Source organism: Balaenoptera physalus (assembly GCF_965194825.1).
Source record: "Balaenoptera physalus genome assembly, chromosome: 20".
Classification (NCBI taxonomy): domain Eukaryota; kingdom Metazoa; phylum Chordata; class Mammalia; order Artiodactyla; family Balaenopteridae; genus Balaenoptera; species Balaenoptera physalus.
Window position 1 is genome coordinate 18,975,274 of NC_138901.1, and position 18,272 is coordinate 18,993,545.

At 48.7% G+C, this 18,272-nt stretch overlaps 1 pseudogene across 1 annotated transcript; it reads left to right on the plus strand.

The window, feature by feature from the left end:
- Positions 1-494: 494 nt before the first annotated feature.
- On the plus strand, positions 495-17,109 carry LOC309650709 (large ribosomal subunit protein eL19 pseudogene; annotated as a pseudogene). Its single transcript, XR_014268692.1, has 3 exons — positions 495-638; positions 4,260-4,358; positions 6,171-17,109. The product of XR_014268692.1 is annotated as a large ribosomal subunit protein eL19 pseudogene (transcript).
- Positions 17,110-18,272: the final 1,163 nt, after the last annotated feature.

Here is an 18,272-nt window from a genome sequence, read left to right on the forward strand (position 1 = left end):
AAATATTTTCTCCCAGTCCATAGACTGTCTTTTTGTTTTGTTTATAGTTTCCTTTGCTGTGCAAGAGCTTACAAGTTTGATTAGGTCCCATTTGTTTATTTTTGCTTTTTCCCAAGGCAATTTCTATTGCCTTGGGAAATCCTTAGCTTTTTACTTGACCCTATTATGGTGTCCTATCTTCTGATTAGCAGTTCCTCCCTCCTGGCTGGAGTGGGTAACCCCCTCTATTGGCATTGGTGGTCATTTCATTCCTGTTCTTTTCTCTTGGCCAGCTGTGCTAATGAATATTCCTCAATAGTGTGATGCTGATATTGGTTACTCTCAGCCTCTCTACAACACCTGCCCCACTCACCTACCACCTCATACGTACACATAGTCCTGCCTTCTTCTTCTTCCCTAAGAAGCTATTTTCTCTTTCTTTCTTTTGCGTGAGGGTAGGGCATTGATATCCCTTCTAACTACCTCTCATCAGCTTCTCCACATCATTTCCAGGTTTGATGGGAGATCCCCCCCTGTCCAAACACTGTGCAAAGACACAAGAAGTAGAGGTCTGCCAGCCTGCTTATTTCCATCCTCAATGCCTAGAACTGGGCAGGTCACCAACCTACTGTGCCTACCCCTACCCTTCTTGCTGCCAGGTAGGTGTGCTCCTCTCCCTACCCACCAACCCTAAACAGGGTCATATTTCTCTCTGGGACTATTTCTCTCTGTTGTTAAATTTCTCCAACAAGGGGAAGGCCTTTGTGACTCAGCTCTCTGCCTTGGTGACGTCCAGCCCTACATTTTAGAGAGACCTTCCTAATGTTAACTCTCCACCCCCTTTTCTGTAGTTTAAAACCATTTCCCCCATTTAGTGCGTGTGGAAAGAAGGGAACAGTAAACAGTAAATGGATGGTATTTGACACTGGAGGGGAAGGGTCTAATGACAGGCAGCCCTTCTCTTCGAGCTGAAAGCCTGAAGTCCAGATGTGCATTCTGTCCAGTGGCCTGGCATCCTTGGGGAATACTTGAATCTTTTGAGGGAAAGGTTTTATCTGGTGTCCATTCCTGAGGACAAGGATCTCAGACCCTAAGAGTCTATCTGTATTCATTCCCAGACCCCTCCAGGGGGTAGCGAATGGATTGCTACAGGGAAGAACCCACCAGTAGGTAATACTCTGTCTTGAGCTCGGGTGGCAGCTCTTGTCTGGCACTTATAGGGAGTTGGCAGGGGTGCCAGAGCCTCTCCTGCCACTGGAGTTGACATCAGCTTACCCTTTTGACCTTAGGTCTCCTCTCTCAGCAATGCCTCTCTCACCCCTGCAATCCAGACGGCACAAGCAGCAGGCCTAAATAAGTGCCAGGTCTGGGTAAGGTGCTCCCTCCCCTGGTAGGCACATACCTTGAGTTGGAGGTGAAGCAGTTAGGATGGGATGGATGGAGGGATAGAGTAGGTGTTAGAAAGTAAGAAATGTCTCTGGAAGTGGTTGAGCAGTAAGTATGCTTTGGGTACCTGGGGTACCCTGCCTACGTCTCTGTCAACCTGGATGTCTGATCCCTCAAAGCTGCTGGGCCACTTGGGCGGCTGCAGTCTTGGTTTCTGCCACACGAGGGCACTGCTGACCAATTAAAACTCCTGCCCCTCCGCAGACAGAGTTTGGGTGAGGGGAGAGGGGGACACCGCAATCTTTCCCCAAGATAGGGGTCAGAAACACCCCCAGAGAGCCTGAGACCAGGGTCCCAAGGAGCCAGAAGAATAATTAGTTGCTTTTCCACTTTTTCTTCCTTAAAAATGGCCTGAGACCCTGAATGCTCTTCTCTAGTGGACTGACATGTCACTATATTCCCAGCTGAACCTGGGAAGCCCCCTAGCTCTCGTCACAAAACACCTTGCACAGGTGTTTCTCTCCTTCAAGGTGTAGCAGGCTCCAGCTGTCCACCCCACTGTCCCCAGCCTCTAAGACAGTCTCTTTCTGGCCCAGAGGGTGGAGGTATCTGGTTTTTCAGAGAGAAAAAAAAAAAAAAAAATCTCTTACAATTGTTTTAAGAGAAGTAGCTCTTAAAGAACTAGCTCTCTTAGGAAAGAGTTTTGGGGAGAGGACTCTCTCAGAGAGACTGAGAGACTAGGAAAGTTCAGTCTTCTATGCCCCCATCACCTCCCCCAGCACAGACCTGCAGAGCTTAAGATGGTCTGGAGGATGTTTACCACCTGAATGGCTGGAGGACACCCAGGACACTCTGGGGCTCTGCGCCAACAATGGTTTCAGAAAGCAGGATGGGGATGGCGGCTGCTTTGACCCTTGATCCTCAGGCCGCCCCCGTACTGTGTAATGTCTCTGCTAGGGATCCAAGTGGCCATGGAGCCCTTATGGGGATGAGATGTCCCATATTTGATCCTCAGTCTCCATGAAGCCCTTCCAGGCTGAACAGGCTAAGGGAGATGACAGAGGTTCTCCTCCTCCCTCCTACCCCCATGATCGAGGGCCCCTCCCCAGGAGGACAGCTTGATTAAACAGTCGGTGCTGCTGGAATTGCTGCACAGCTGGCGCTCCCCCCAGCACCCCGAGCAGAGCAGCAGTGCAGATTAAAATCTCCAATTAGCGTTAAAGTGAAGTGAGGAGGTACTGAGGCTGCCAAGGAGGCCAGACGGGGGCCCTCGGTCGGCAGATACCCCCACTACTGCCTGGATTCTGAGTACCACCCTTAGTCACCCTTTTTTTTCCTAGCTCCTCTCCCAACATCTCTCAGTGCCTATTAGCTTTGCATTGCTTGGGGCCAGAGGGCTTTAGAGGGGTGGAGGGTGGGGCTGATGCCTTACCTGACAAAACGCTGGGGACACCATAAATGTGGAGGAGAGGAGATGCCCTACTCGCAGCCTGCCAGTTTGAGGTGACTTCACACTACTGCTGCTTCCTTTTGCCTAGAGAAAGGGCAAATAGGACAAGTCCCTCCAGATCCTCTTACCTATAAGGTGCTGCCCACACAAATGTACATGCTTGTATATTTTATCCTATTTGACCCATCTGCTCCCACCCAGAATATGGCTCCTTCCTTCATCCCTCCGTTTTTTTCTCAGCTTTCCTGTGGGCAGGGGTAGGTACAGCCTGGCTTGGGAGCACTGCCATGCCCTGCCACCTGGGTCCCAAACAGCTTCTCGTTATCTTCTTTGCAGTTCAGGGAAGAGCAGGGATATGCCAAGAATGGAAGCCTCAGATTCTCCCAACCCCTGAACATCACATCCCCTCTTAAGGGCCCTCTACCATTTATACTTCTACTCCTTCCTTCACCAAGCCCAGAAGGAGGGCAGTATAGCTAGACACACCCTTTGACTTCCCTCTGCCCCTTTAAGGGAAATGGAAGTGGGTACCCAGCTGACTGAACCTACTCACACCTCCAGAAATTAGACACCAGGGCACAGTGCCACCCTCCCAGGCTGGCACATGCTACCCTGGCAGAGGTTCAAATAGCTCCCCCGCCGAATACCCCCACCTCTATGTCTTCCTCTTCTCTCTCCCTCTTTTTTGCTCTCTCCCTCTTTTTTTTCTCAGCTCAAAGCACAGCTGAGCCTTAAAATGGGGGTGGGGAGGACCAAGCTGGGGTAGGGGGGTGGAGAGTTCCAATAGCACGTTTTCACCTGCCATTTAATTGGATGTATTTTTAATTAATGGGACCTCAGGGACCAACATGAGACAATCTGATCTCTGAATAGGGACAGGGGAGGGATTGGGTAAGGGAGGAGGATTGGGCCACTGGGTGCGGTTACCAGGAACCCAGGCCCATCAATCACTGGCCACTTTGCGTTCTGGCATGGAGAATAGCAAGGTGGAGGAGGAGGGGAGGCACTGGGGAGAGGTACCAGGATTTCCCCCCAATGGCCAGGACCTCCAAAAAGGATGGAAATGTACCAGCTGACTCAGTTTTGGGCCCCCAAATTGCAGCCAGGATATTAGGTAAGGCTGTTTTCTTGTTCCCGAGGTTTTGTTCAGTTGAGCTTGTCCCACTGAGTGCTGTAAAATTGTGAAAGGAAGGTGGGGACAGAGCTTTGAGGTCCTTGAAGAGGAGGACAAGAACTAGGGACCGTAGAACCAGAGACTGTGGTGACAGGGAGGAGAAGGGCAGGGTTCAGAGATATTTCTGTGTGTTTAGAATAAGTGCCGTGGAGATTACATGCAAAACAGCATGCAAATGAGGGCTGGTGCCTTTGGGGTATGAATCATAGACCCTTACTGTTGCGAGGAAGAGAACCTGGAGCTCATCTTGCCAAACGATTCATTTTACAGATGTGAAAACAGAGACCCAGAGAAGGGAAATCAGTTGAATCCTGCCCTGGAGTTGCTTTTGTTCCTGGATTTGGAGAGTTCCTGGGAACACAGGGAAATGTAAGTAGGTAGGGTGTGGGGAGGAAAGTCAAGGGAAGAGGGTAGGCAGAATATTATTCTCCATTGCTTGGAGTCTCATGTCTCTGGCTCCTAAGTCTTGGAAGCAACTCAGGGGAGTCAGGTGGGTGCATTACTGGGGGAACATTTCCCTTGTACAGCCTGTTCCAGAGGTCATCTCATCCATTCCCTTGCTTCCAAGTAGACAGATCCCCCAGAACCTCCCACTCCCATGAGATTTTACCATATTCTAAAAGGTCCACAGGGAAGGAAATACACTAACTTCCCCAGTTCCTTAACCAAGAAATAAATCCCCCAATGGTGACTAAATATTGAGCTTTTTCTGAGATCTTATCACAAGTTTCTCTGCTGCAATATAAGCTGCTAAAGAAAATTATGCCAAAAAATGTAGCGAGGAGTGGTCTTGTCCCATGTCTAAGCCAAGAAGAGAGACAGAATTAAAACTCAAGGCTCTGAAAGCTGAGTCAGAAATGCCCCTGTAGTCACGCGGTGCCATGGCCCAGAGCTCTTAGTCAAGCCCCATCTGGCTCTATGCGGTGTTGGTGCACACTGGAGAGAGGGGCACATTTCCAGCTGTCCCCATCTCCCACCCCCACCTCCTTCACTATTCAGACACTAGAGTTAAGAAAGAATGATGGAGAGAAGTGGCTTGCCCACCAAGTTGCCGAAGATGGCATTTCCTGGCATCTCCTTCCTTCCTCAAAAAATTCAACATTCTTTGTTCTGTGCTTCTTGAGACTAAGTTGCGATCAGGGCAAGGATGGGCACAGAGCTTGGAAAGCAGTATGGGTAGAAACTTCGTCACACCCTCCAAACCCCCAACACTTATCCTCTACTCCCAGAATTGTCTTCTCCTCTATCTTAGTACACCATTTAATATCCCCAGAGTCCCTAGGGAAGAGCAAGATGCACCTCTCTAAGTGCATCCAGACTCACCCTGCCCTGTCTTAGACACTCAGGGTCATCTCCTTGGCTATCTAATTCTCTGCCTTTTCTACTACCAACAGGATGAGAAGGGCCCCCTTGCATTGCCTCAGGACAGTCTGGATAGACTCCGTCTAGCTCCTCCCCTGTTTCCAAGGGCCTGCAGAAGTGGGGGTGGGGGAGGAGAACTGTGCCAGGGGGTTGAAAAGGAAGATTCTCTTGTGCGGGGAGATGGGGGAGAAGCCTGAAAGAGGGGAGAAGTTAGAGAGGGGAAATTTGGAAACTGAGGCCTGTAGTCCCACCTGTGGGGCTGGCTGCCTAACATAAGGCAGGCCGTTCATATTGAGTGTTGTTCGGGGGGTTATTAGATAGCTCCTGTTCACAGAGCTGCTGTTTCTCCTCTGCAACAGGGAGCAGCAGAGGAGGCGCACGCAGTGAAGAAAGAGAGGAGGCGTCAGGCTTTCTCTAGGCCCTCTTTCTCACCCCTTGTCCACCCCTACTCCAAGATTAGAGGTATATTGGAGGGGCTAAAAGGCCCTTAAAGCATTCAATCTAGATTCTTGATGTTTCTCTAAGGAACAAGATCTCCCTCCCCTCAATCCCCACCAGCCCTGCCTCATACTCCCAAGGTTTAGCCAAGGGTATGAGATCTACAGCCCTGGAGTCAGAGCCTGGAGCCTACTCTGGAATCCAGAAGAAACCCTGAGCTTTTGCAGGGAAGGAGGGATAGACTTGAAGTAAGTAGAAGGCAGAGGTAGCGGTACCCAGAATCCCCTGTGCTCTAGAGAAGAGGGAATTGTTGAGGAGCTCATTTTTGGCCCAGGGTTTAGCTTTTACTCTGATGGGACTCTTTTCCTCCTTCTCCCTCAGTGTGTCCCATTGGTTGGTGAGAGAGCTGGATGTCTGAACCTCCCACCTCAACACCTCGAAGGTTATCATACAGATGCCCTCTCTAGCTCCCAAAGCCATGGAAGAAGTGAAGGAAGACATTTCAGAGGTGGCAGCGCCATGATGTCCATCAGTACCCAGGGAGAGAAGCCAAGGAGAAGAAACAGTGCCCAGAGAGGGAGCCAGGAGGAGATGTGTGCTCCTGAAACAGCCTTCTTACCCCATCCCCTCCCCTGCCCCCTCTAACATGCCAACAAGGCTCTGTGCCCAAGTTGTGCCAGCTCTCCTGGCTGGTGATCCTGCTCTGCCGTACAGGCAGCTGGCCCTCTGCTCCAGCACACAGCACATGGTGGGGTCTCTCGCACTTCTTTCTAACTCATCCCAGTCTGTCTGTGGTGCAGATTCCTAGGGATGCAGGAGGGGGCTGTGGCCCTGCGAGTAGGAAGACCGTGGGCTCTGGGGCCCTTTAGGTGCGTATCTTCCTGGCTGGAGTGGCTGTGGGGAGGGAGAAGGCTGCTGGCAGCTCACCTGAATTCAAGGTTCTGGTGGCTCATAGCAGCAGGGGTGGCTCATGAAAACAACAGAGGGGAAGGGGGTCCAGGCCTGTTAGAGCTCTCTTTTACCTCATTTCTCCCCCACTCTGAGCTCTGGATAGAGGTCTGTCATCTGGATTGTGGGGCAAGGAGAGGCCCCAGCTAAGAAGAGAGGGAAATGGGAGAGAAGATAGCAGGGGAGGCTGAGCATTCCCAGGGAGAGGCTTCCCAGTGAGGAAAGGCTAGTTATTCTTGCCCCACTGTATCCATGGGCTGCACAGAGGGTTCTGTGCTGAGGCAGCTCAGCGCTCCTAGGCACCTTTCAGGAAAGGGGCTTTCCAGGCAGACACAGCTACTCCTCCCTACTCTCACTTACCTGCCCAGAGGTCTGGGTACCCAGCTGACACCACATGACTTAGAAATATTAAAAAAAAGAAAAAAAAAAAGAAAAAGGCACTCTTACAAGACCAGAACCTGGAAGGATTACCACTACTTGGTCTCAGTACTCTTTCGCTGGAGAAGAGAACCCTTACAGGTCAGGTGGGCAATGTGCATCTTCTCCTGACTTTCTGAATCAGGGGGATGATAGACTACTGTGTCTGAGGTCACACCAGCAGAACAGGGCCAGAAAGTGGACCAGGAGAATCAGCTGTGCTTCTGACCACAGTCCCAAGGGCCTCCCTGTTTCAGCAAAAGGAAATAGGGATCTCGGATACCAATGTATCCAGACACATAATAAATATCCTCCCTCTAACCTCAGAGAAGAATAGGAGGGGAGTTCTCTGACAGAGCCTAAGTTTTCATTTGCCTATTTCTATTCCTTTCACTGATGACGGCTCTGCTGTCCAGCTGGGATGAGGGGCGCTCTGCTGGGATGCGCCTGGGGATCCAGAGACAGTTTTGATTGGAGGAAGGGACAGACCAGCTGCTCTTCGTGTAGGGAGATGGGACCAGCTCCACTCCCCCAGCGCTCTCTGGCAGCATCAGGAGCCCAGGGGTCCCTGCTGGAATGCCCATAATAAAGCCCAATCCTGAACTGAACTGACATATCACCTGGCTCTGGTATAAAAGTGGTGCTGTGAGGGGGAGCCTGGGTGCACCAGGTGGGGTGTAGGCAGGTGTAGGGAGTTCAGCCCCAGGAGATACAAGGATCACTCCTCAATACCACGTGTTCCTCCTCTTAAACCTTCTCCTCAGTCCCCCTTTTCTTCCACCTCCCTTCAGCTAACTCCACTCCTGGCTGCCTCATGCCCTCCAATCTGAGAAGACATGGTAAGTAGTTGTCTGTTCCCTATACTTTTCTCTCTCTCACTCTCCTCCCCTCCTCCCAACTCCCAGCCAAGAGTTACCCCATTTGACCTCTTCCTACCAGTGAATGCCATCAGGATCTGAACCTGGAATCCCCCGCTTCCTCTGAGAATGCCACTCTGGCTCTGAGACTGACTCACCAGTCCTCATCCTCCACATAAGTATAGCCAGGCCAAGACAGGTATGTCCACTGGCACCAAGGCCCCTGACCTGAAGCAAAGGGCAGCCCTAGGGGTACAGTGGGGCTTGGCCCTAAATGCGTATATGCCTGTGTATTGGGCACACTGGTTTATTAGTGTTATTTCAGCATTGTGATGCAGAGAGAGTAAGTGTAACAGCTGCTCCTTGCTTGCAGTGTTTATTGTTACCTAGAGACAACCTCCTGGCTTTTTCCCAGCTCCCCCTCCCCCCCCCAGCCCAACCCCCTCCCTGCCAACAGTTCTCCTCTCCCCACACTGATGGGAAATTTATAGCTTGCCATACCATGCCTTTAACTCTCTCCTGTCCATAAGGTAGATGGGCCAAGGGAAGCCAAAGTGAGCTGTGAGCATGCTTAGGCCCTGGCAAGGTAGAATAGTGTGTGGAGGAGGGAAGGAAGGATGGAGGGAGGGAAGACACCTCTTGTTCCCAATCTATGTCCAGACTCAGGCCCCAGTTTCCCTCCTGGCTCTCATGTTGAGAGAAAAGAGCTTTGGACCTAGTCTTGGGATCCCAGGCTCTTCCTCACAAGATTATTCTTTTTCCTCAGATTATTCTCTAAGCTCCTCCCATTGGGCTGGCTGGTCCTGAGCAAGTACAGCAAGGTAGTATTGAGACGGGAGGAATAAATGCAGAGTGGCAGAACCCCCAGATCCCTCCTTTCTATAGAGATGTCACATTGCGACAAACAAGAGGCTCTGGCGTGAGGGATGCTGGCCAGACCTCCACAGCTGGATAGATGTCAAACATGAAGCTGGCTGCTGAGCCTGGTGGGGAAAACTGACCACCTTAACTTCACCCTGAGCCCAGGACTTAGGTCCTGAAAGAGTCCCAGGCCGTCCTCCAAGTTGGTCTCCTTGGTCTGGGTAGGCTACTCTCTCTGCTTTTCTTCCTGGTCCATTTTCTGCTGCTCATCTTTTGGTTTGATACCTTGGGGAAGATCCAAGAGACCAAGGAACTGAGGCCTCAACAGTCCTGGGGAAAGAGAAATTCCTCGATCCCCTCCTGACCGAGGACCTTTCATGGAGGGGCACAATGTCATATATTCACCATCCCCACTGGAAACAAGAGAGGAAAAAGGATTGGATTTTAGCAGAAAGGATAGAGGTTAGACACATGGAAAAACTTACTCATGGGATATAAGACTTCAGAATGGACCCACTTCTCTTTAGAGATTTTTCTTTTGCCTGGTATGAGTTTAAGTCTGTGTCCACCCAAGGGGCATTGGAAGAACAAAGGGTACTTTTCTGGGGCTCCTCCAGATGTGGTCCTCAGTGCAGTTCCCTCCTCAGTTCTTCTAAACGTAGTATGTGTGGTGGTTAGATTGTAAGTTTTAGAGGCCGACAGCCTTGAGTTCCAATGCCAGTGCTGCCATTTACGAGCTGTACCACCTTGGTAAGTCATTTAACCTCTTTTAGCCCTAGTTTCCTTGTCTGTGAAATGCAGATAAACAACCTTTTAAGGTGGTGTAGAGAATTTAGTGAAATAATGTGTGTAAAGTACCTAGGACAGTGCCTGATACTGCGTAGGTGCTCAGTCAACAGTGGTTGATACAATAGAGTCTATTAATTTTATGGAATCATCACGGCTGACATCGTGTCAAAGACTCTATGAGTCCCCTGGAATTATAGGCCAAATGTGAGTGTGTGCGTGTGCTGGGGAGAATGTCCATAGTTGTATTGATGATTTGGAGCAGGGGGTGGCAGTCTCCTGGAAGGGAAGTAGCCCCAATCCTTTGACTCATACTCCCAAAGAAGTCAGTTTCCCCATTCCCATGCCTCCAGCTAGGAGTTCCTTAGGTAGTGTTCTGCCTGGAAGTACAGCTTCATCTAGGATGGAGCTGGGAGAGACAGCCATTAAGATAGCAACACACACACACACACACACACACACACAAAAGATAGCAACACAGAGGAATTCCCTGGCTGTCCAGTGGTTAAGACTCTGCGCTTCCACTGCAGGGGGCATGGGTTTGATCCCTGGTCAAAGAACTAAGATCCTACATGCTACATGGCGCAGCCAAAAAAAAAAAAAAAAAAAAAGATAGCAACACAGAGCACTTGCCAAGCACTTTACAGTTTGTCAAGTGCATTTACCTACATTAGCTCTTTTAATACCCAGAACATCCCAGTAAAGTGAACTACCATTTATTGACTGCCAGGCATTGTGCTCAGTGTATTTTTTTTTAAGTATGTTTAAAGTCTATAGAGTATTTCATCACCTAGATATGCCATGATTTATAAAGCTCATCCACTATTTTAATCATTTAGACATGTTTACTGTTATAAATAATACCATGATGTACATCCTATCCTAAAACTTCATGCATTTTAAAAAAAATAAATTTATTTATTTATTTATATTTATTTTTGGCTGCGTTGGGTCTTCGTTGCTGCAGGCAGGCTTTCTCTAGTTACAGAGAGCAGGGGCTACTCTTCGTTGTGGTGCGCGGGCTTCTCACTGCAGTGGCTTCTCTTGTTGTGGAACACAGGCTCAAGGCACGTGGGCTTCAGTAGTTGTGGCACACGGGCTCAGTAGTTGTGGCTCGCGGGCTCTAGAGCACAGGCTCAGTAGTTGTGGCGCATGGGCTTAGTTGCTCCATGGCATGTGGGATCTTCCCGGACCAGGGCTCGAACCCGTGTCCCCTGCATTGGCAGGCGGATTCTTAACCACTGTGCCACCAGGGAAGTCCCCATGCATTTTTTTATAGTAAATTCCAAGAAGTACAATTATTGGGTCAACAGATACAAATATCCCCCCTCCCCATAGGTATGATCACTTTATTGATGTACCATAATAAGAATAATATTTTTTAATCCTCCTCTTTGGAATTCTTCAATCGAAACACATGGGCAGCCCCTTCTTTCTCCTAAACCCAGCAGAAACATTAATAATCTATCATATCCTTTTTTAAAAATTGAAGTAATTGTAGATTCACATGCAGTTGTAAGAAATAATACAGAGAGATCCCTTGTACATTTTGCCCACATTTACCCAGTAGTAACATTTTGTAAAACTATAGTATGACATCACAACCAGAATATTGACATCAGTTCGATCCATATTTCCCCAGTTTTATCTGTGTATGTGTGTATATTAAGTTCTATGCAATATTGTTACCTGTGTAAATTCTTACATCTGCCACTACAGTCAAGATACTGAACAGTTCCAACACCACAAGGATTCTTCATGTTGCTCTTTTATAATCATGCCTACATCACCCCCTTCTTAACCCTTGGCAACCACTAATCTATCCTCCACTTCTAAAATTTTTTCATTCGAAAAATGGAGTCATACACTATGTAACTTCTTAGGATTGGATTTTTTCACTCAGCATAATTCTCTGGATATCCACTCAAGTTTTTGAATGTATCAATAGTTTGTTTCTTTTATTTATTTCATGATATGGATGTACCACAGTTTAACCATTCACCTGTTAAAGAACACTTTGTACACAACATTGTAAATCAAGTATACTCCAATAAAATTAAAATTTTTTTTAAAAAAGGAACACTTTGTGCTCCCACTTTGTACTCACTAGCAATTAATGAAATAGCCTGTTTACTTGGTGTCCTGAGTGTTGTTTTATAATCACAATTATTAAGTTTCTTAACCCTTCAGGCATGGCACCTATTATTATTTCCATTTCATAGACAGGGAAAATTAAGGCTTATCGTAAATGATTTTCCCATGATCACATGCTGTTAAATGGCGAAGAAGAGCTTGGAACTCAAGACAGTGGGGCTCTTTCTACTACACCAGGCTTTCTCAGACCTTGACGAAGGTTGCTAGGAAGAGGGTGTAGGCAGAACCAGAAGAGAGATGTCGGAGGCAGGAAGAGCACTGGAGCAGCCTGGGTCACTTCAGGTCCTCACAGGTAACTTTGGTTCATAGGTTAGAAGAGCAGTGTCAAGAAGCAGGGGGCAATACGGCTTATGCCCTTCAAATTGTTTCCCCTTTGCCGCTTCAAGACTGAAGTGAATGGAGCCCGTGAGCAATCTGCCCACAGACCTGGGACCTAGAATGGGAAAGGGAGGACTCAGCCTTTGGGTGTCTATCAGAGGACAAATGGTCAAGGGTCTCCTTGGAAATGTGAAGTTGAGTGTGTCTCTGATGAGGTCTGAGGAAGTTGAGTCCCATGACAAGTGAGCTCTCTATTCTGGGGCGGGGGGCAGTAAGGGAGAAATAGCATTTTAATTTTTTTTTTAGTGTGGTGGGGAACTATAGGTCATTTACACACACACACACACACACACCCCTTGGGCAGGCTCAGTGTCTGGGACATGGTTTGGGGAAAGCAAAGTGGAATCAAAAATGGCAGTTCACTCTTTTGCTGCTGCGGCCGCAGGCATGAGTATGCTCAGGCTTCAGAAAAGGCTTGGCTTCAGTGTCCTCCGCTGTGGCAAAAAGAAGGTCTGGTTGGACCCCAATGAGACTAATGAAATTATCAATGCCAACTCCCATCAGCAGATCCGGAAGCTGATCAAAGATGGGCTGATCATCTGGAAGCCTGTGACAGTCCATTCCTGGGCCTGATGCTGGAAAAACACCTTGGCCCGCCGGAAGGGCAGGCACATGGGCATAGGTAAGAGAAAGGGTGCTACCAATGCTCGAATGCCCGAGAAGGTAACCTGGTTGAGGAGGATGAGAATTCTGCACCAGCTGCTCAGAAAATACTGTGACTCTAAGAAGACTGACAGCCACGTGATCACAGCCTGTACCTGAAAGTGAAGGGAAAAGTGTTCAAAAACAAGCGGATTCTCATGGAATGTATCCACAAGCTGAAGGCAGACAAGACTCGCAAGAAGCTTCTGGCAGACCATGCTGAGGCCCGCAGGTCTAAGACCAAGGAAGCCCAAAAGCGCGAAGAGTGGCTCCAGGCCAAGAAGGAGGAAATCGTCAAGACTCTGTCCAAGGAGGAAGAGACCAAGAAATACAGTTCTCTCCCTCTTCTCTGTTCATAGTGGCCTCAGCAATTACATAGATCACTCATTCAATAAAAAACAAGCCTTTATCTGCTTAAAAAAAAAAAAAATGCCAGTTCACACTTAGTCCTCACTTTACCACTGCTCTTTCTCTCCAAATCATGGACAGCTAAATCAGAAGGAGCTAGAGAAATCATTTGGTCTATCCCTCAGCCTCTGGGCACTGGTAGAAGCTGACAGGTGGAAACCTAAAGTCAGCCCAAACGTGATCAATGGCAGAAATGCCAGCTTTCAGGAGAGAAGGTTTGGCTTTTCTCCTGGGAGCTATGTCTGGCCAAAGGCTGCCTCTTCCCACCTCCTGCTGGAACTGGATTTTTTACAGTTGATGTTACCATTGCTCCCTTGGCCTATTCTAGTAGCTGTGGTGGACTTATAACAACTTTCCCTGTCTACTTAAAGCTCCAGAACCAGGCTGAGAGCACATATCACTCTTCTCCATCTTCCATGGCCCATCAGAAATGGCACATCTTCTTCCAATGGTGCCCTCCATCCTTATCCAGTAATTCCAGCCATGGGGGATAAACACTGAAGGCTTCAGAATGTATAGGGAGTACTTTGCATTGTTGAAGCAACCAGAGATATCCATTCTAAACCTCTTTTTTGGGTGGAAGTTGTTTTTTTTTTTTTTCTGCTGTGCCTAGGGGCTTGCAGGATCTTAGTTCCTTGACCAGGGATTGAACCAGGGCCCTTGTGTGTGAAAGCATGGAGTCCTAACCACTGGACCGCCAGGAAATTCCCTGGGTGGAAGTTCTTAGACAAAAGGGACCACTGTTTACTGGCTCTTATCCCCTCTGAGATTTCCTGATTGTCAGAGGTCCTGAATGTGGAGACAGCTACCTGCCCTTGAAGCCAAGATGGAGCCTAATCAGGAAACTTCAGGACCCCTGCTTCTTCCCTTCCCTTGGCTGCCCCTCTACTCCAGGTACCCTTCTCTCCTGCCACCACTCCCTTCCCATTCCTCCTTTCTCTCTCTCTCTCTCAGCAAGTTTTTTATGTGATTACAGGCACTGCATGGTAATTAGTGCTAAACTCATTTGCACAACTACAGTTAATTGGCTACAACAATTAATTAATGTGTTGGAAATTTGGCACTGGAAAAAAAAGTTTGTCATCAAAAAAAGGGCAAAAATTGTAGAGTGAGATACCCATAAAAATCGAGGGCAGGCTTCAAAAGCCCAGCTGGGCCTCAAACTTCAGGCTGGCCTCAGATGCCTTCCAACTCTCAACTTCAACACATTTTCCTCTTTCCTCTTTCATTTTTTCCCTCTTCCTTTCTCTATTTCTCTTCTTGCTCTCTCTCTCTCTTTTTTTTTTTTTTTTTTTACAACTTAAGCAAACTCATTTCCCTGATAAAATATAGCATGACTAATGGCTAGAGCATGTAAAAATCATTGGGAAAATGTCCTTGGAAGACGAATGCATTTTCAGCAGAATAATTAACTTAATTAACAAATTCACATGCATATTCATCAGGCTATTAATGTCTTCTCGGCTCAGCTTGATGAACATTGCGGTAATAACCATCTCATTTACATACTGCATTCTACTGCGATCCAAAACAGAGACAACATACAGGCGTATACACACACACACACACACACACACACACACACACACACTTGCACCACTACACACAACATGCCTCGGTCGCTTTGACTTCCAGGTTGGCTGGGGGAGAGAGAAGGAGAGAGAGAGTGGGGGCTGGGAACCCCGACTGGGTGGTGTGATCTTTAGAGGGTCATGAGTGAGGTGGGCTAAGGATGCCTACATGTGAATGTCTGAGAGAACTTTAATTCTCTCTCTCTGTCTCTCTGTCGCTCTCCCTCTGCCTCTTTTTCCTCGTTTCCTTTTCTCTGTGTCATTTTCTCCCTTCTTCTCTACCGCCCGCCCCCCCCAAACCATGTCTCTCTAGGGAAAAACTTGGTATCCGTGCCAACTTTTTCCCCCCTCCCTTCCTCCTTCTCTCTCCTCCTTCCCCTCTCTCAACTGCTGCCAGCCGGCATCAGCGCCGAATTGCCATCTCCTTCAGCTCTCTGTGGAGCAATCTCAGAGAGCAGTAAGGTGTGACGCGGAGTTCTGCCGGTTTAGCAGCACCGCCTGCGGAAAGAGCGCAGGATGGCGGAGGAAGATTAAGAGAAATCGCGAGCAGGGCTCGGCTGCCATTGGTGTGTGCAAACGCCGAGGAGCAAGGGAGAGGGAGAGCGAGGAGGGGGGGTAGAAAGGGAGGGGGAAACCAGCAGCTGTCGGCCTAATTCTTCTAACACTCTGCTTGTGGTCATATTAGAAAAACAGATTATGCCCCTCGGTGCCACTCACTTATACTTGACATACGTTAATGTTCTATATCTCCATTCTCGGGGCTTGATGACAGTGGACTTCAGGTCTAGGAGGATGGGGGTCTGGGTGGGCAAGGGGCAAAAAAAGACCCTGCCTCCTCATTCTTCCTGACCCCCAGCCCCAGCCTGTACCTGATCTTTAGAAAGGAAGCCTGGGCCCAGAATTTGCTTCTGATGCCACCACTTGCCCCTGCTTTTTTCAGCCCTTAGGAGGTGCAGAGGTCAGAGGACACCTGGAAGTCCTTTCCCCTAAAAGTCACTCCCCCTTTAGAGTCTTAATAGGTCACTTTAGAGCCAAGTGTACCAGCTTTGTGGCATCCCCACCCCTAACCTTTCTGTGGGCCCTGCCCCTCAAATCAGAAGTTGGGGGTCAGAGAAAGGGCTCTATGAAAGTTGGTGCTCCTTGAGGGGGTTACAGAGAAGCCATAAGCAAAACAAGGCCAGGTTTGTTTCTGGGTTGCTATGGAAATCAGGTTCCCTCCTCCTGGCAGGAAGGGAGGAGTGCCTGAGGCCTTCCTCCTTCCACCAATCCTGAAAGCTATAAAGGCGGAGTTTGCTAAGGCCTGGGTAATAGGGCTGATCTTGGAGGACACACCAACCATTCCCCAGAAGCCCAGCCTGCCAGTCTATAGCCCTTCGACCCCCACCTTCCTACTCTCTCACCCCAATATTCAGTCAAAGGAGGCTTTTTCCTCTAGGTGCCTTGTCCTCTATGGAGACCTGTTGCTTAGCAACCACTAGTGCCTTCTTCCTAATAACTCGCAGGGACTGAGAGATATAATATCTGTCTCTATATTCAGTTTCCCTCCCTTGTCTATTTATATTTAATAGCCGAAGCCCTGTCTTGGGTTCCCTTGGCATCTGTTTTAGAAGGGATAAGCTGCAGCCTTATAAAGTTACACCCTAGGAAGAATTTCCAAACAGGGAAGAGTTGGAGAAAAGACTGGAGTAGGTAGGGAAGCTGTGGAATCACATTCTCTTAGGTATAGGTAGAGGAAAGAAACTAGTATTTAGAACTTGGAATGTGGGGAGGGGATGTCCAAAGGGATTCCCAAGGGTCCACTCAGGACCTGGAATGTATGCCAACAGAGCTGCTTCCTGGCCTGGCATTTCCCTCTCCCCACACCCTGCCCTGTCCCTCCGTCCTCACCACTTCCAGTCTAGAGCGCTCTCATATTTCCATATATGGGAGGTTCATCCCTCTGGGGATGTCCAGTTTTCTAATGTCTGGATTAGACTTTAGAAAGGGGGGGTGCTGTGTCGATGTGTGTTCAACAAGGCCTGGGTTTTTCAGGGAAGGAGATCTGAGCTCTCTACTAGAAAACCTCAGACTTGACCTGGCAGTGGAGGTGGTACAATAATCAACAAAAATAAGGAGCAAGGAAGTCCCAAGAACAGCCTAATGGCTGCATATAGAGTCAGGAGACTTGGGTTCCGGTCCCCTTTCTTTACTCTCCTGTGATCCAAGTTATTCACTTAATCTTTTAAACCCCTTGTTGCTTTATTTGTAGATGAATAATAATAATGTTTACCTCCCTGGACTTTAGCAGGATCAGTTAAAGTACTATGTGAAAGGAAACACCTTGGAAGCCATCCAATTTAACTAAAATATTATTTTAAGGTTTGGCAAAGGTCTGACTGCTGGGAAGAGGGAAGCATCATGAATCCAGCCTGGCCCTGGGCTTAGGAACATCATTAGTCTGTTAGCCAGAAAAGTGTGATTCTTTGCCCTCTGGTCAGTGGGGTAGGGAGCTTTAAATCAAAATCAAACACAAAGCTATATGGGAGAGTAGCATGCAGTGTCCCTACCCTCCCCACCTCCATTCCCAACCTCTGACCTCTAGTTCTTCCTGCCGATCCCCCGTGTTGACCCTCCACCTTCTCCCCAGTCAGCACCTTCACTGCCATTGTACTCACTTTCGGACTGTACAGTTTCACCCTCTGTACCCCCCTCCTCGGCACCTCCTCCAACCCGAGCCTTCTGTGGGAGACAGATGGGGTGTCTGCAATGGAAAAGGCTCTGGGCTCTACGCCGCCTTGGGTGGGCAGCCCCCCTCCTCATCTCCCCACTACTCCCTCTCCCTACCTAAGACACTCAGATTCACCCCTGGCAGCTTTGGGAGCTGCTGAGGATTCCAACTGCCTTCTCAGACTCAGCCCCAGAAGCACAGCCAGAATGCCATCTTTCTCCAAGACCTAGACCCCAGCCCCTCTTCGTGGAAGACCAATGCAAAGGAAGAAGTAGTTTGGGGGATGGTAGAGCTCTATGTGAAGGGACTAATGTGGAGAGGCCCAGAGTCCCTCACTGACGACTGGATGGCTGGGGTTTGGGGCCTGAGTTGACAGAGGAGGCTAAGCCTAGGCAGTTCCTTTGTTCCAGAAATCTGGGGTCCCTGGAGGGAGGCTCAGCTTAGGGAGGGGGAAAAGGGAGCTAACATTACAGAGCACCAACTGTGAGCCAGGCACAATGCCAGAGCCTTTCCATACCTGTACTCACAACTAGCAGGTGAAGAGTCAGGGCGGATAGGTGTCTCACGAGCTCGCAGCATCTCTCAGCACGGTTGACCACCTCCTCCTTTGATTCTGTGATGTCACTGCCAATTCTCCTACCACTCTAGCTGCTCTTTCTCTGTCTCCTTTGCAAGCTCATCCTCAGCTCCTTCGACTCAGCCAAGTCCCCCGATTATATACTTTCATGGTACTATATAGTCTTCTTTCATAACG